This window comes from Juglans microcarpa x Juglans regia, chromosome 8D (assembly GCF_004785595.1).
Source record: "Juglans microcarpa x Juglans regia isolate MS1-56 chromosome 8D, Jm3101_v1.0, whole genome shotgun sequence".
Classification (NCBI taxonomy): Eukaryota; Viridiplantae; Streptophyta; class Magnoliopsida; order Fagales; family Juglandaceae; genus Juglans; species Juglans microcarpa x Juglans regia.
In genome coordinates, this window is record NC_054608.1 from 16,240,379 (window position 1) to 16,259,904 (window position 19,526).

The following is a 19,526-nucleotide window of genomic DNA, read 5'->3' on the forward strand; positions in this document are numbered from 1 at the left end:
CATCAACCAAAACATAAATTTAGCCAAGAACATCATTACTTTGGCCTAATCGAAAATCTCCTTGTATAAAATTGCATATCTTCGAAACTATCATCAAATATCTTCAAAATAAAATTCTAACATGTATATGATAGGCTTAGTATCCTCAAATAAAAATATCAAAGTCATTGGAATAAGATTAAACCATAAAAGATTTAAACTTTCTCAAAATAGAAACTATTTTTCCTCTTCCAGTTTCTAAGTTTCTAGATCTAAGCAAATCTTTCACCAAAACTTTTAATAATGCAACAAATACTCAACCAATAATCATATACACATGTTAAGAGTACTCCATAAAAATTTCGGACCAAGATCTATTAATTAGCTTGGTCAAAAACTCCAAAATTTAACACACTTTCTAGTTTATAGGCTAGAATGACCTTTCTAGGGTTTAAATAACTTCTTATAGATAAAATGATCTCCAAATGGAACAAATATAGTATCCAAATAAACTAGACACAAAAAGGAACAACTTTTATAAAGGAAACTTTGTGATAAAACACTTGAAAAAGCTTCAAATTCAGCATGCAAAAGTGATACTAAAAACTGCCTGAGAGTGTCTTTTGTGTTCTATCAAGGAAAAGTGTAAAGGAGGGTTGCTTTCCATGGGAAGTGAACTGGAGAGCCTCTTACACAAGTTATGTAAAGTGATAGGACTAAAAGAAAGTTTGAGTGTTGGCCTTTTCTTCTCATTACAATAAACAAAAATCAGTCCAAGTTCTTTTCTCAAGGTGGAGTGTAAAAGTGAAAGAGTGAGGTGGCCTTTTAGCTTTGTACTTCAAGAACCTTCTAGGCCCTTCTTTGTAAAGATCTGGCCAGCCAAGTCAATAGAGATTTGTAAAAACTTGTGGGGTTTTCACGAGGTTCCTAAAGTCAATAGAGATTCCACTAGTGAATTTATAGTGAGCTGTTACATTAACAGTGCCGCAGTCTGTGGGATCCTTATAGATCTTGCGTGTACTTTATATGCCTGCGACAATCCATTCTAGACAACTTGAAAGCTCACCAATAGTGCTGACAAACATGGAAGCTCACCAATAAGCTAACAAAACTCCCAGGATTGGAGGAGGAGACGCCACGGAAGAGAGGCAAGAAGATACCCAGGAAGGGGAGCCTTCGAGTGATGGGGTGAACACAGTATGCCCTACGGTTGATGATTGCACTTTACCACTACCACCCGTCTGTGCCCTAACTGAAGGCAAAATTCGAGACGAGCAAAGACTTAGAAAGGTGGAACAAAACCAGCCATTGGAACCAAACTCGAATCGACTAGAAGCCACTGTAAGGATTTGTAGCGAGATGATGCCTGAGGTACGGAGCGCCATGCAGCAACTCCTCACCAAACACCAGGACGTATTCGCTTGGAGCCATGAGGACATGTCTGGAATAGCCCCCGAAGTCATACAACACAACCTTAGCATAGAACCAAAGGCCAAAGGGGTGAGGTAGAAACGTCGAAGTGTTAGTGCAGAAAAGAACGTCACCATAGCTGAGGAAGTGGACTGCATGTTAGTCGCCGGATTCATCTGAGAAGCCCAATGTCCAGAATGGATGTCCAATGTAGTGCTTGTGAAAAAGCCGAGCGGCAAATGGAGAATGTGTGTCGACTTCACTGACCTCGACAAAGCCTATCTGAAGGACAACTTCCCACTTCTCCATATCGATCTGATCTTCGACTCCATAGTGGGCCATTGTATGCTCAACTTCATGGATGCTTACTCTGAGTATAACCAGATTCGCACAAACCCGGAGGTCGAGGAGAATACCTCATTCATCACCGACCGAAGTCTGTATTGTTACACGACAATGTCTTTTGGGTTCAGGAACCCGGGGGCCACCTGCCAACAGCTGGTCAACCGTATGTTAAAAAATTAGGTGGGAAGAAACAAGTCTACTTCGACGACGTGTTGGTTAAGAGTGGGACTCCGAAACAACACTTGAACGATCTGAGGGAGGGTTTCATAATACTAAGGCAATACTAGATGAAGTTGAACCCGATGAAGTGCACCTTTGATATCGAATCATGGAAGTTTCTAGGATTCATGGTGTTAAAACGTGAAGGTGGAAGCCATCCTCAACATGGCCCCACCCTGAAGCATAAACGAGATGCAAAGACTTGTTGGATGAGTGGTGGCTCTCAACAGGTTCATGTCAAAATCCACTGACAAGTGCCTGTCTTTCTTCAAGGTTCTACGAAAGACACAAACATGGGACGACAAGTGCAACCTGGCATTCAAGGCCCTTAAGAAGTACCTCACAAGCCTACCGCTTCTTAGCCAAACCAGGTGTGGGGAAACACTGACCCTGTACTTGTCGATCTCCCCCCAGGCAGTCTCTTTGGCATTGGTGTAAAAAGAGGATGGAGTCCAGAGGCCAGTCTACTACACCAGCCAAGCATATTGTGGGGTTGAAGCCAAGTACCCCCGTATAAAGCAACTCACCTTCGCGCTAGTGGTAACCACACGCAAGCTACGCCTGTATTTCCAAGCTCATCCAGTAAGGGTCCTCACAGAGACCCCTCTGAAAAAGATCCTGCAAAGGCCAGACGCTTCAGGCCGGCTCATGAACTGGGCAATAGAGCTAAGAGACTTTGACATTGACTACACGTGGCAGAATACCATCAAGGGGCAAGTTCTGGCAGACTTCGTGACTTAATTTACTGGTTTCCCAGCGAAGAGTGAATATGCACCTCCCATGAAGACCTGTCAAGTTTTCGTGAATGACTCGTCTTGGTGGGCTGGAGGGGGATTGTGGGTGCATATCGTTACTTTCAAGGGAGAAGAGTACAATTATGCCATAAAGTTGGCATTCAAGACCATGAACAACGAGACAGAGTATGAAGCATTACTTTTAGGATAAGCAGTAGCCCAGTCTCTGGGTGCCACAAAAGTTGAAGTGTGAGCCAACTCGAGGTGGTGGTCAATCAAGTACGAGCTGAGTTCGCTGTGAAGAGCAAAAAATTGAAAAAAAATACTTCGCACTAGTAGAAGTTGTGCTCCCCCACTTCAAGTACTTCTAGATTTAGAAGGTGCCGCAGGCGAAAAACCAAAAAGTGGATAAGCTGGCACGTGCGGCATTTGGGCAAGAAGACTCCCCCTTGCTAGAGCAGGTGGTGATCCGATCAGTCAAAGTACCCAACGTAGGGATCGAGGTGATGGAGATACAGCCTGAAGCCCCAGATTGGGCGAGGGACATCCTCAAGTACTTGGACGCCAATGAGGTGTGACAGGCAAGAAGCCAAAAAGCTTAGGAACTGAGTGGCCACTAGACGGCTCTCTTAAGGTGCATCTCCTCTTAAGAAGCCTAATATGTGTTGGCAAAAATAGATGAAGGGATCTACGACAGTCACTCAGGTGGAAAGGTCCTAGCCGAAAAGGTGATGAGGGCGGGGTATTATTGGCCCTGTGCCTTGTGAGATGTCGAGGAGTATGTGCGGAAATGCCAGAATTGCCAAGAGTACACCAAAGTTCCCCACTGCCCACCTAAAGAATTGATGTCGATCACCTCACATTGGCCTTTTGCCTAGTGGGGAATTTATATGGTCGGCCCACTACCCCTGACAAGAGAGGAGTAAAATTCTTGGAAGTAGCTATGGATTACTTCACCAAGGGTTAAGGATGAGGCCCTAGCAACCATCCCGACGAACAACATCATGCAGTTTCTATGGAAGATGGTGGTTTTCAGGTCTGGCATCTCACGCACTATCATATAGGTCAATGAGAGACAGTTTGATTCCGATCACTAACGTAACTAGTGCCGAGAGCTGGGGATTGAGTTTTGGTACTCGTCTCCTGGCCATCCCTAGTCTGATAGGCAAGTGGAGGCGACTAACAAGACGTTGATGGGAATGCTCAAGGAACAATTGGACGACAGGAATGGCACAGGGCAGAGGAACTTCTCTGTGTCCTGTGGGTTTAGTGGGTCACAGTAAAGGCACCAATAGGGGAAACTCATTTCACCCTCACTTATGGCCATGAGGCGATGCCGCCAGTGAAAATTAGGATCCCTACCTACAGAGTTTAGCACTTCAAGCAAGACTCCAAGAAATAAGAACAACAACGCAAGACGAGGTAAAGCTGGTCCCCTGATGGGAAGGCCCCTACTTGGTCACAACCACCAATTGCCCGAGCTCCTACAGACTCTAGGACTCCCAAGGAAATGAGTTGCCGCACCCCTGGAATGCCGATCATCTACGAAAATTTTATTGCTGAAATTAGCTTAATTATTGTAAATTTATGTTTTCATGCATGCGCTACAAATCCTAATAGGAGAGGTGTTGTGTTTCAATGCCGAGTTTTAGGAACGTAACAAAATCTCCATCAATGTAATTTCCATTAACAAGATCTTCATCGACTGTTTACCTCCCTGCAGGATACCAAAGGGACAAGTCACATCAGAGGCTGCTCTATCCCTCCTGTGGAGAATTGCAGGTCGGCCCTCAGCCACCTAAAGACAAAAATTACTTTCCTCGTGAGCATCAATAGGCGGCAGCGGGAGTGGGTCCAGTTACAGACTGCTTGAACAACGTACCTCCCGCAGGGCCAAAAGGGCTGATTGAGCCAAAGGCCACCTTGTCCCTCCCACAATGGAGAGTGGATCCAACCCTAAGGCTACTCCTCCTCCGTCACAAAAAAGTGTGAGATCAGTGCCAGTTTGACCTAAATATGCCCTTTCCTAGGATGTCAACGATGGGAGTGAGTCTAGTCCCAAACTGCCCTAACAGCCTACCTCCCCATGAAGGATGATAAGTGAGGAAGAGGCTCAACCTCCTCGTTCGGGAGAGCGGGACCTGCCCCTCCAGTAGCTCAAAAAGCTTACCTTGACCCCCATCGTGGTAAAGGAGCAGACCAGCCACATTACTGTCCGAATTACCTCTCCTGCGAGATACCGGAGAGAAAGATGGGCCAAAAGGTTGCCTTATCGCTTCTAATGTGGAATGCGGGTCCAGTTCTCAACTACCTGAAGGGAAAGGCTTACTTTCCTCGTAAGCATTAATAGGTGAACTCCCCGAACAACCTACCACCTCGCGGACCAGAGAGATGGGTCGAGCCAGAGGCCATATTGTCTCCAACGGCAGAGAGCATGACCAACCCAACGGCTACCCGAATAACTTACTCCGACCTCTGCTACAACAAAGAGTGGGTCAGAGCCAGCCTTACTCAAAACTTACCCTTCCTTGATGTCTCAACAAGCGAGAGCAGGTCCAGTAACAGATTGCCCGAACAACCTACCTTCCACGGGGAACAAAAGGATGGGTTGAGCCAAAGGCCACATTGTCCTCCCCAAGATGGAGAGTAGGTATGCTCAAACACTTACCCCTACCCCCATCTCGACGAAGGAGCAGACCAACCAAACCGCTGCCCGAATGACCTCCTCGAGGGAGCAAAGGAGCAGTTTGGCTTAAGGCATTCCGACTTCTCCCCGACAGAGTGCGGGTAGTCCTCAACTACTCTAGGACGAAGACTTACCTTCTTTGTAAGCATCAACAGGTGAAAATGAGTCTAGTTACAGATTGCCCAAACAACCTACCTCCCACGGGGAACAAAAGGATGGGTTGAGCCAAAGGTCACCTTGTCCCTCCCATGACGGAGAGTGGGTCTAGCCCCGAGGTTGCCTTAAAACTTACCCCGGCCCCCATCGAGACAAAGTTGCGAACCAGCCACATCATTGTCCGAATTACCTCCTTGGAGAGGTGCAAGAAACTGTTGGAGGGGGTAAAGACAGGAGGGCGAGATGATGATAGGAGGGCAATCTTGGAGCGTGAGAAAAGGCGTTGCATGCTAGAGTGTGTGAAGATGAGGGCTGGAAGTGAGGTTGAACTTTGGAAGAGGAGGTTTGGAACTGGAACCTCAAACAACAGAGAAGAGCAAGACCCATCAGAGGAGTAAAATGAATTGCAGTCGAGGAGAATCAACCATCAGCAGGTGGGATTACGTCCGGCAGAGTTAACCCCAAGGGCTATCGGAATTAGATCCCACCCAAGGAGAGCAACCTATTCCATGGAAACTTCGTCTGGGGGAAGCTCCCACACAGTTAGAGCCCTCAAATTGCATCTAGGATTCTTGAGGATATGAGTCGTCCTCCTTTCCAAGCCTTCAGTGTAACCAAAATGCCAGGCATCATTCCGAACACCATAGACATACGAAAACTCCTCTCGCAGACCCTAGATGGTAGAGTCACGGGCCTCCAAAGCACACCTTGCTTCAACCTGATCGGTCTCCAAGTCCCTCCTTTGTATCCTCTCGGACTCTATGGCTTTTATCTTGTCCGTCAGAGACTGGGAAAGCTTCTTGAACTCCCCTAATAGCCACTTGTACTACAGAGCATCAGACCCTCGCTGCTTACACAGCTCCAAGTTCTCGGCCGACAGTCGCTCAAGCTCTTGCTAACAGTTGTCGAGTGATCTTTGTAGCCCATCCCTCGCCTCAGATGCAAGCGCCACCTCGGGACAAAGAGGCAAGCCTCATCCTGAGACTTTGACAAGTCAACAAGGGCCTCCTCAACCCCTTCCTTCTTATTTCGCTCCTCCCCTCTACAACATAAAGCTAGCTAGGCGAGCGAGCGAAGTGCTTTATTCTCGCTCGCCACCTCCTCTTAGCCATCCACAATGAATGCTGCCAAACGCTCCAAGCCCTATCATAAAAGTATGGGTCAAAATGAAAGAAGGAAACAAACAAGAGGTGGTGTAGGGAGCTTACAAGCAAAGAACTTACGCCAGTAAAGAGCCTCTTGAGCCTGCTATCTACCTTGCGGATGAGGTCAGTGCGACTCTTCACAGTCGCTGACCGAAAGTCCTTAGGGACCTCATCAACAGCCTCCTCATTCACACCAAGAACCGTAGACACCGTAAATACCTCAGCCACATGAACACCGGCCACCACCTCCTCTGCCTGAACAGCAACCCCTGCCAGTTCATCACCAACTGAAGTGACCTCGACCTCAGGAAAGCAAAGTAGTGGGGGCTGTTAATCTCCATTTTAGTGCATACAAAACTAGATCCTGAAACCCAATATTAAAAAGCCAAAGCTCAAAGAAAGAAAAATATCGAGGAAATATTTATCTAATGAAAAATGCTACTTACGGATGATCATTTTTCCTTCACAATTACAAACGACAGCTCTTCTCATCCTTTCTCAACATACAACGCTTTCTTCTTCTCCTCCAATGCATCCTCCTCCTCCTCCTCCAGCATCTCCTTCTCCCATCTCCAGACCCTACATCCTTCACATTCACAATACGCTTGGGTTTGATTTTCATAAGGGATATTAAGAGGGAATTTAAAGTACAAATAAATATACACAATTTGGGTGTTAGAGAATATAAGTATTGTGCTGGTATGTCCTCTAGACCACTTGTATAGCATACTTGAGGGATTAAGGTGCAAAGAATCATCTAAGAAAAGGGCATGCTTGGAAGGATCATACTTCTCTCCATCACCCCACAATGTGTACACTTCCTTGCCTTGAACAACATTGTCCCCTATGAGTGGTTCTACCTCTAGCATGTGCAGAGGAATCACCAAATTTATCACAATACATATAACTATAGTCACCACGAGGTTCCATCCAATGATGAATAGACCACCCACCATCTGTTTGAGGACTTGCTTTCCTTCGATAATTCCTCCATAGAAGAAATGAGGATGGCAAAGTGTCAGGCAACCAGCTCTACTATAGTGTGTACTTCTATGAAGCTCATAAATCGAATACCACAATCGAAAATCCATTCTATGCAACCGGAGCTATAAAGATCAGAGAGAGAGAGAGAGTTTAGATCTGGCGGATTTTTTTCCCGTGAAAAAGACAATTAGATAAGCATGGGGGAGAGAGAAGCAATGGGGGATGGGTGTTTGGCCTAGCCAAATCGTGACGTGGCTCTCCCAAACAAGGTGTGTGGTGTGCTAACTATGGGTGAACCACTTCCATTTCTCTTATCTAATTTATGAAAAATTTGTTGAGTGTTTTAAATTTATAGGTGGAGCTGTTTATTTATAGAAAATAAAAGGACACTTTAATTCACAAGAACATAAAACCAACACAAATTAAGATGGGTGGACAATAACACATCTTGAAACTAATGATTGGAAAAAAAAAATGAAACTTGAAAATTTTGAGGAGAAGACGGCTGAAAATGATCAAAAGAATAGATCTGCACCGAGTGGCCGCTTCGAAAAGCTAATATAAGGGGGAGAGAGGAGAGAGGGGAAAGAGTCAAGACAGAGAAGCGTTGGCTTCTTCATATGATCCTGTTGTCGTTTTACTTGGGGGTGGAGGAGCTAATTAGGAGAGGGGGAGCAGTCTTAGGGATGTGTATGTGCCGGAAGTGCCCTAGAATGTGTCGCCCCTTCTTCACAAAAGTACAAATATCATTCTAATTTTCTCTCTACATATATGATGATCTGTTCGGTAAAAATGCCGTTTGATATAATATTGTATGTTAAAAATTTCTATTTATGGATGAAACTCAAATCATTCATCAAAAGTGTGCTGTTTTATATATATTATGAACGTACCTTCATGCTGTTGACATGTTATAGTTTCATTTGCTTACAAATCAAACTTTACATGGAATATCAACAGTGTAGATGGCACGTTATTCACACCGGCTTGTAAATATAATTTTCCGTTACTCTATGCTGGCAGCTGGTTGGCTCCCATAATTTTCATCCTATGTATCAAACTGTTTTAGTGCAAAACAAAAAAAAAAGTTTAATTTGGTGCCGAATGGTCACTAGGGATCATAGACTAACGTCAATTAATATGCATCATCTTGCATCGGCCTCCCCAAAACCAATGTAAGTTGATCAAAGAATAGGCTCATGTATAGCTCACTCATAACAAAATCCGCCATAAATGTCGTTTGCGACAGGAAAATAAAAAAGCAGACGAAAAACATCAGACTTCAATTGACATAACCGCTCTTTGCTTCCTCGTGAAAACCATGAAATTTGGAGGCATTTCGAAGCAGAAGAAGGCCACACATGTATCCGGGCCTCCCCAAATATCAGCAGGGAATTCCTTGTCAAAGCAGGGAAAGCTCAACACCACTCACTCAGGTGGCTGCTGTAGGGGTCTTAACGACTGCATGATTATGGGGTCTGCGGTCTCAACTCACCAATCTTCTAGCAAGCACCACCAGTACAGCCAGGAGTCAATTTCCAAATTGGTGCAGCAGGTAATTAATTAGGAGCATAGCAATCAATGAAATTTAGATTTGATAGAGTTTCTACTTGAATCTTAGAATTAGAGATGGACACATGAAATGAACCTTATAATATTAATTAATATTTAATATTTATATTAAATGCCCTTCCCCTCTAGGCTTTAGGAACTCATGTAGGAGATCTGAATAGGTTCTCCCTACTTGTCTATTAGGAGCAAATAATTCATGTAACGTCCCAATGAAAGGTCCAAGGCACATGACCTATATTCTAAACGTACTAGTCAATGATACAATTAGAGTCCCATTGGGACCTTATAAAGAGCAATAATTTCTACTTCCCAAGCAATGTGGGATCACATACACCATATACCCTTATACTTATCATATGGGGTATCGATCACAATTCCAAACTATTCTTGACAATGTACCCCACAAGTAGCTTTACTCCCAGTTTGTATTTCTTAATGTAAATCTTGTTACATATAATTAATGTGCTTTTTGGCATGTAAAGATAGCCGATCTGGAAAGGGAGGTCCAAAACCAGAAAGAGCACAAGCTCTTGTACGCAAAAAGAACGGAAAGAACACAAGAATATTTAAGGTACTGTCTCCAGATAGCACAAGACAATGGATTCCTACACCTCATCATTAACGACAAAGATGATCAACAGCAAGGTATTCTTTCCTCCGATGTTGCTACTAGTCCCTTAGTGCCAGCTCTTGTGCGGCAAAACTCCGACTTGGCATCCATCATTGATAAAGCCAAGTTAAATGGATGCTACATCGATCCACTTGAGGTCAGTTTCTATCATGGATACTTCCAATAAAACACACATTTTAAGTATTTTACAGAAACTGATAAACCAGAAATGGTCACCCAAATGACCGAACTTAATTTTAGGCATTGGGAACAGAACATTAGACCCTTTTTATACGCTAAATACTTTCTTGATTAACAAATAATATGGTAACAGCTTGAGTTGCAAGAAAAGCTAGGCCACGGAAGCACTGCAGATATTTACAGAGGAACATTGCGGGGAGTAGATGTTGCAGTGAAGTGCATATACCCTGATTACTTCCACTCAAATGCGAATGGGGTATCGTTTTTTGCTCAAGAAGTCGACACCTTATCGAGGCAGCGCCATCCATATGTGCTGCATCTAATGGGTGCGTGCCTAGAGCCCCCTAATCATGGGTGGGTAGTGACAGAGTTACTGGGCATGACGCTCAAGGACTGGCTGCATGGACCGGGAAAGAGACAGAAAGAGAGGATGGTGCCACTTCCCCCAATCCAAGAGAGGCTGTCTCGGGCACTGGAGATATCTCAAGCAATGCAGTATCTGCATGAACAAAAGCCTAGGGTTATTCATCGCGATTTGAAGCCTAGCAACATTTTCTTGGATGACTCCAAACACGTGAGGGTGGCGGATTTTGGTCATGCCCGGTTCTTGAGTGATAAAGAGATGGCTCTCACTGGTGAAACAGGCAAGAACTATTATATATGTTTGGCACCTTATTAATTGTACTTGGAAGCCTTGGAAAAATATCATGAATCAGCTTTCACACTATTAACCTGATCTGTAAAAGAAGTTTAAAGATCAATTTTAATTTTTTTGTTAATCTAACATGTCAGATGCATTGGAGAGTATAACCTCCACATTGAGTTATAACTAGAATGCTTTTTTATACGCATTAAAGGATAACATTAACCTACTAGCTTTTGTCTATGGTTATCTTCAGTCTTTATTTTCTCCAAAATTAGGTCAACATTTATATTACATATAACCCTATTCTAGCTAGTAGTATTACACAAGAAAACTGCTTATTTGTGACTAGTTATTTCTAGCAAAAATGATTATTTCTTTCCAAAATGAGTCTGTTTTTATCGCAAATAGTCGTTATCGTCGCAAATAATCTGTCACAAATGCTTATTTTTCTTATTATATATATAAATATATTTATATATATATATATAGTATATATTCTTTCCCTTCTAACTGGCTACCCAAAAAAAATTCTTTTAATTTTCAGGAACACTTGTGTACATGGCACCAGAAGTGATCCGATGCGAGCCCTATGATGAAAAATGTGATGTATACAGCTTTGGTATCATTCTCAATGAGATTATTACTGGAGAGTATCCATACATTGAGACAGATTACAGTCCTGTACAGGTAAACCAACTAATGATTTTCAATCTAGACATGAAAATAATTTATGCCATATTATATAACAAGAGAACTTCATCATGTTATTGTGAAAGAGAGATCAAGAGTTGAAATAGGATTTGACCAAAGTAATCATGTTTCTAATTTAAATTTTTAATTGTTGATTCTGCGTTTTATAGATTGCCATGGAAGTTGGAGAGGGTAGGCTAAGGCCAAAGCTTCCCAAGGAAGATGAGAAACTTGGAGGGCTCATTGATCTCATTTGCCTTTCATCTGATAAGGATGCTAATAATAGACCATCCTTCAGGACAATCACTTGCAAGCTGAGGAACATTCGAAAGGGTAGTATTGGAGAAACTGTTTAATTTGTTATAACTTAATTGTAAGCTTTTCATCAGCTAATTTTAGCATTCTAGGCAATCCTTAATTAGGTGATTTTGAAGGTTGTGAGAACTCAAAAAACATTTCGAGAATTGAAGACTGAGTTGAAAGAACTGATTAAATAAGTTGATTCCTCTTATCTAGTAAGTCAAAATAATAAATACTTTTTTTTCTTAAGTTTTTTTCATGTTTTGCAATTATACTGACTATATGTTAATTAATAATTTAATTATTATTTGCAGACTATCTTTTTTTGCCAACCTAATTGTAAGGGGATTCCCCCCCACCCCCAACCCCCCTAGGCCCGGCCAGTGACGAAAAGCCACAAATCCGGCCCACTAGGAGAATCCTCTGAACATGACCTGTAGGAGGGGCGGTGCAGTAGGGATGTGACTCATTGATCTGACGTCCCTCGGGTAGTGTCCAGTCATCGAGTGTCTGCTCATATGGTAGGCATAACATACAGAGAGCCGTTGATCTACTAATAGAGAAAGCATGAACAAACTAGGAGAAAGGCAGACTAAGAGGAAAAGGTTGGAGAACCACACCGCATTAATGGCTCAGTCACCCAAACGGCACGCCGCATTAATGGCTCAGTCACCCAAACGGCACGCCACATTAATGACACCGTCGTAGACCCACCCCACATTAATGGGGCCATCGCAGAGCCACACCACATTTAAAGGTTCTAACAAAATGAACAGTATGAGGAACCCGAACCTCATAATAGCAGGCATGATCTGCTCTTCAAACCTATAGTATAAATAGCTGATCCCAGGTACGAGGAAACTTTCTCTGATCCCTAGATTTTCTTACTTATTTACTACACTCCAAGAACATTTATTTACTTCGGTATCGGAGGCTCCTCGGCCCCAAGGCCACCATCTCCAAGCAATGTTATATTCTTCTCTGTGTAGGGCCAGTTGTAGAAGATCTGAGTTGTTGGAACTTGGTCCAAGGGTGTGCGAAACATGACGTTAACACTAATAATATTTTGGAGGAGAGAGAAATAACTCAAAATATTCAACAGATGGAGAATAGTAACCCTCCAAATATGTAAATTTACTGTAGCTTGTAAGGAAAAAAAATGCATTTGCTGTGATACCCTATATGATAAGAATAAAAATATTAGAATCTATCACGACAGATCTCTTCTAGTCGCAGTACTATGGACCGCTCTAAACCACCATCACATAGCCCAATCACCCCACTCCCGCCCGACAGTTTCTCCTCCCCATTCGTTCTCCCCCACATCTCCACATCTCCATGTCCAGCAAGCACCCAACAAACATGGCAACACGCCACAACCACAGTTCCAAGGTTTCTCTCCAGCAAGCATTCTCTCCCTCAGCCACAACAAGGCCACCTGCATCCTTCAAAAACCGCTACCACCCCCACACACAACACCATGAATCAGTGTCTGCAGCCACGAGAAGCATCACATGGAAGCACCACCCTTGTGGGAACAACCAAACCATGAGCCCAAACCCTCGCCGTGTGTCGTGGCTTTGCACCCACCACTACCAACTAACCTTGAGTCTGAGCAGTTAATCTCTCCCTCTCACCGTCCCTATTTGAGCCCTCACTCATGCAAGTCTTGAGCGAAGTCCACCCACGCCATGAACCACCATAAAAACTGCCTAAGTGCATGGCTGAACCAATGCACAAAAAACCTATGTTTCCCGACACCGAAATAGAGCACAATCCCTTTCCACCCACATGACTGAGAAGCCAACACCATGGCCACCGTGGGTTGTCCACGATCGTTCACCAGCAACCACACCCAAAGACAGTCACGACACCATTGAAGACCAACGCTGCCCAGTTGCATTCTGAACCCAATCGGTCTCTTTTAACTTTCAACTCTTGCACTTAACATTGTTGCATTAGAGAAGCCAACGAGTTGCCTTCCACATCGTTGCAACCACGCCAACATCCCTAAGGAGGACGACCAGATACCCCTATTTTATATCACTGAAACAGAGGGGCCATGTCAGACCAGTGCAGCTCAAGCATGAGGTTGCATGTAGAAGTGGCCACACGTGGGGCTAACCACCATGCCTAGCCCTCCACCCCTCTCAGTTCCCCTCTCACGTTAGTTCTTTCTCCCTCTCTTTCTCGGTTGTTCTCCCTCTGTCTCCTTTATGTTATCTCTGTCTCTCTCATCGCTATATCCCTCCCTTTTTATAGTGCCCTGCCGCCACTCCTAGCTATGCTGCTGTTGACATCCACCCAGTGCTGCTCTGATCCATTATCACGAGTTTCCCTCACAGTGAGTTTGATTCCATCGCACGATGTTATGGTTTTAATTTTAGAAATAGTTTTTGCAAAGTTCAACTTGCCCATGCATTTTATACTTATTTCCTAAAATGCCCTGCCTTTAGGTGGGTTTTATATTAAGTCTAAATTTTTGTTATTTGAAGGGATTTAGTTTTTAAATTTATAACTTATACAAAAAATAAATAAAGATTTTTGAAGTATATTATTGGTAACAATATATTTTTAAAATATGAATTTTAGAAGCACATAGTAAGTGCAAAATTTTATTTTGAACCCTTTAAAGAGAAACTAATTATGTGATACCACATATGATAAGGATAAGGGTAGGTAGTGAATGGGATCCCACATTGCTTGGGAAGGAAAAAGTTATTGCTCTTTATTAAGTTCCAATGGAGCTACAATTGTATCATTGACTAGTCCTTTTGGAGTATAGGCTATGTGGTTTGGGCCTTTCATTGATGCGTTACAAATGGTATCAAAGCCTATCATAACAAAAAATGCAGGACTTGAGTCATGCCAACTACAATAGACAGGCCCGACAAGGACGTCAGAAATTTAAGGGAGTAGCTTGTGAGATCCTATATGATAAGGATAAGAGTAGGTGGTGTATGGGATCCCACATTGCTTGAGAATGAGAAGTTATTGCTCTTTATAAGGTTTCAATAGTGCTCCAATTGTATCATTGACTAGTCCTTTTAGAGTATAGGCATGTGATTTGGGCCTTCTATTGAGACATTACGAATGAAGTCTATTTTTTATTAAATAAAATTTTACTTTCCTATTGACCCTCCTTGCAAAACAAGGATGGCGCATCTTGCAAGAGAAGTCATCTCTACTGCATAAGTTATATAAGGCAAAATATTTCCCTCATGGCAATTTCCTAGAGGCAGGTTTAGGCCAACAACCTTCTTATGCATGGAGAGGGATATAGGAGGCAAAGGACAAGCTGAAAAATGGGTGTATTTGAAGAGTGGGCAATGGAAGATCCATTAAAAAATGGCATGACTACTAGATACTAGGGTTCAATCCATCCAGTCACTGCCTATTGGAATCTGAACATTGTAATGTGGAAGACAGTTTCCCTCCTCATCAATCAACATATCAAATGGTGGGATTTGGAGAAGCTCAGTAGGCTTTTCCAACCACAAGTTGCAGCTGGTCTGGGGAGGTACAAAGGATGGAAAATTCAATGTGAGGAGTGCATGCAGATTGTTTTAGGAGAAGGGCAAAGGAAATGAGGAAGGGGAGAGCTCCAATGTGAGACAATAGAAAGGAGTGTGGTAGGCAATATGGAGGCCGCAGGTTCCCCTCCGAGTTAAGATCTTTGGTTGGAGAGCCCACCCATGAGGACCAACCTGAAGCAGAGAAGGGTGTTAACTGATGATCTCTACCAGCTCTGCCAGCAGGAACCTAAAGATGCTTCACATGATCTAGTCTTATGTCCTCAATTAGAAGGCTGCTGGGATAAGTCTCCAATGTTTCCCCATGTGAATGTAACAGAGAGAAACAGAAGCTCCAAAGATATCCTGCACTATATATGTGAAGAGGGTAGAAAGGCAGAATTAGAGACTATTGTAATGATGTCCTGGAGATTCTGGTATAGGAGGAATCAGATGGTACATGAGGGGAAGCTCATGCTACCAGAACAAGCAATGGAACATGCACTCTCTGTGTTAAAGTTACATCAGAAAGGGAAACATAAGTCAGAACAGGGTGTCAAACTGCTTGTTGGGTGGGAAAAGACACCCACAGGTGTGTTGAAGCTCAACATTGATGGGGCCATATTCAAAGATCAACACAGGGTAGGAGTTGGTTTAATCCTTCGAGATGCAGCTGGGGATGTCATCTTGGTTGCGAGCAAAAAAGAGAATGATGTTAATGATCCAGCTGAAGTTGAACTTCTTGCTATGCTGAGAGGCCTGGAACTTTGTCTCCCCTTAGTTATTGAGGAACTTATCCTTGAGGATGACTCCCTAATGATGGTTACACAACTGGAGGAGGTGGAGGAACCCTGGTCTTTGTTAGGGAATATTATAATGGAAACAAAACAACTTATGGCCAAATTCAGTTGCTGCACTATCCAACATGTTGGGTGGGTAGGTAATGAAGCTACCCACAATCTAGCTAGACATGCTTGGCATGTAGATGATATTGTAACTTGGTGGGACTCTTGTCCAGACGTCATCCAACAGGTTGTATGCCACACAAATCTGTGTAACACTTTGGTTATTTTTAATGAAGTTTCTTTCCTTATCAAAAATAAAAAAAAAAATTACTTTCTTTTTTTAATCAATCTTGTTATAATTATGTTAAGAGAGTTTTTAAACTAGAGATGAATTTTATGTGGCATAGTTGTAATTACTAAAAAATATTAGTATGCATTTTTAGAAATAATTTAGAGTTTAATAGTCAGAGAAATTAAGTGGATATTGAGGAATTTGGGAAGTGATGATATTTTCGGGTTATGAGAATTTTGGATTTTAAGAAATTAAAATAAGTTAATTTTAACATTTTAGATTAAGTATTGAAATACGTGTTCGATGGAAAATTTACAAAGATTATGTGACTATTTTGATAGGTGACGATTAATATTTGGAAAATTTTTGAAAACCTAAAAAGTCTATGTAAGCGGGGTTTCTATGCTAGATTTGCATGAACATGAAAATGAACTTAGGTTGGTTTGTAAAATGTGCATGTTATGTTTTAAAAGAAAATATAAAACAACATCAGTTATGTGCTCTAGATTAACTCATGAAATCTATATAAAAAAGAAAAATGCCTTTCGACATGAATAGTGTATAGATGAGCAATATTTGATATGTTTTTTAAATGTGCAAAAGAGCGAATATGAAATCTGAGAATTTGTGTACATGTTATAAGAAAATATTTTGGATTTGTTTTTTATTATATGAAAATGATATGAATATGTTCAGTACATGGTTTGATATGATATGCATCTAAAACATCTTTGACATGACTTTTTAATTCTGTTCTGATGCTGGTTCTAATATGATGATCTGATTCTATCATATGGTTGGTACCAACATTTTTTATATGATATGAGTGCACCTACTTTGGAAACAAAGTGGTTTTTCTGGTGTTCTTTCCTATGTGCACACTTGGGGCTCCGAGAATGAATAAGGGAAAGTTTCACAATATGATACTGCTTGGTTTGGTACCACTCTATAGGGACAGACACAATCTGTCCCCTCCCCAGACCAAGTTATAAATAGCAACTCTCAAGTACGAGAAACTCTTTCTGATCCCTAAACTCTCTCACTTATTTACAAACTTCCAAACGAATTTACTAACTTTGGCATTGGAGACTCCCCGACCCCAAGGCTCCCTCTCCCACTTGCCTTCTTCTCTATTTTTGCAGGCCCAAATCATGAAGATCTGGGTTGCTAGAACTTGACTCAAAGACATACGAAACATGATGTTAACAACTCTCGTTGGATTATGCAAATCCAATTGGGTGTTTGGCTATTAGAGTATCAAAATGTGTTGCATTGGATTATGCAAACGTAAAAAAGGGATGACATATACCATAGGAGCAATTGGATTAATTATTGATGTGTTTTTTAGAAGATCATACTCCTATCATAGTTTCTTATTTTTGTTGTTTTGATAGATCAAAATTATTTTTAATGATGTTGAGTTGGTGACCATGTTAGCTAAATTATACTTCATTTTTTTTTTTTTTGGAAATTGTTATATGATGTTAGTGAATAATTTGGATCTTGACTGGGTTCGTATGTATTTTCTGCTTATAATATTAGACACTCTCTTTAGTAATTTTCAAGCTTATATTCTCTTTTATAGTTTTATAAATTCGTTTTCCTGGAATTTTTTTGTATTTGTGGTGATACAGAATTCACCACAAATATATATTTTTAGCTACAAATAACTATTTGCGGCAAATTTTGTGCTAACTCTTTGATCCTTTTGCGGCGACTATTATGAACATACTCAACAACAAATTTTGTCGCAAATATTTTTCTTATACTGCAAAACTTTTTGCTGTGAAAAATAACACATTTGACAAAAGTTGTTTTCGGAGGTTCAACTACGATATAAACTGTGGCAAAGTACTTTTAATAACCAAGTGCATGTACAGGCCAATCAAGATATAAATTATTAATATGGTAAGCAAGTATTGCATGCATCTAACAATTTTCTGCGCGTTGGTCACCTAATTTTCTACTTTTGTCTATATATAGATGTCTCTTAATTGTTTATTTAAATGACCTCTTATATACCGGTTCACACTACAACAAATAAGGTCTTTTGGAATGAAAAGTTTCGTCCCAAAAGACTGGATGTTCATCCCAAAATATATTTTGAGATGAAAAAAAAGTGTCACAAGGTTGTCTAAATAAAATTGTTCAAAAAGATATTTTGAAACGAAAATCACAAATTCGTTCTAAAAAATATCTTATGGGACAAAATTTAGCTGGACCATTCGATCACGGTCGAAAGGAATTTTTTTTTGGGACAATTGAAATTCGTCTTAGAAAGTCGTTCGAACCGCCAAAAAAACATTCGAACAATATGTCTGTTCGAACGGGTACTTCATGGCCGGTCGATCGATACTAGTCCGTTTGACCAAAAACACATGAAGAAACGTTCAAACAAACAAATTGATGATCGAACGTAAATTAAGCCGTCCAAACGTGTTTGGGACAGAAAGAGTGAATTGCATGTTCGAATGTGTTCGAATGGGGCACAACTTTTTTTACCGTTTGAACTCTTAACTTGTGAGGTTCAAACGGTTGTGTCTGATGTATATATGTTTGAACGTTTGATGATCGTTTGAACAGTTACTATTTTCATAGAGAATACTAATTAAAACCAAATAGATATTTATATTTTAAAAATACATTACAAATTGTTCAATATAAATAAAACTAATATAATAAGTCAGAACTAAATAAATAAAATAGTAATAATACTAATAATGTTATTAGTACATAATTGTTCAATATGCAAACCACGAAAATCAATTACTTGGAGGCTTAAATTGTTGTATAAGTATATGCATTTGGAGTTGCATCTCTCTTTATTAATCTTACATTTAGAGTTGCATCTCACTATGTTGATCTTCTTCTTGTTTTATGCACATCTTCATGTTTACTTGTTTCATCAATTGAGTCTCTAACTCATGTTGTTTTGCAATCAATTCTTCAATTCTAGAATTTTTATTCTCTAACGCAATGGTAGTAGTACTTGACGTTGATGAAGAGCCTGAAGGCATTACACAGTGACCCAAACCCTTCAAATATTCTGAACGTTGATCCAGAACTTGTGTAAAAATTTCAACATCACTTATTGACGAATTTTGATCTGATGCAGCTTCAACACAAAGGGCAAACATTTTATCATACACATAACATATAAAATTAATATTGACACAATAATTTAAATATGTTTAATTAAAACAAATTATAATACTTATATAATTCTCATGAGCATCGGGATGAGTCCACTCTCCATTACT

The 19,526-nt window shown here is 41.2% G+C and overlaps 1 pseudogene; it reads left to right on the forward strand.

Annotated features, from left to right (window-relative positions):
- The first annotated feature begins 8,979 nt into the window (after positions 1-8,979).
- On the forward strand, positions 8,980-11,733 carry LOC121242241 (annotated as a pseudogene).
- Positions 11,734-19,526: the final 7,793 nt, after the last annotated feature.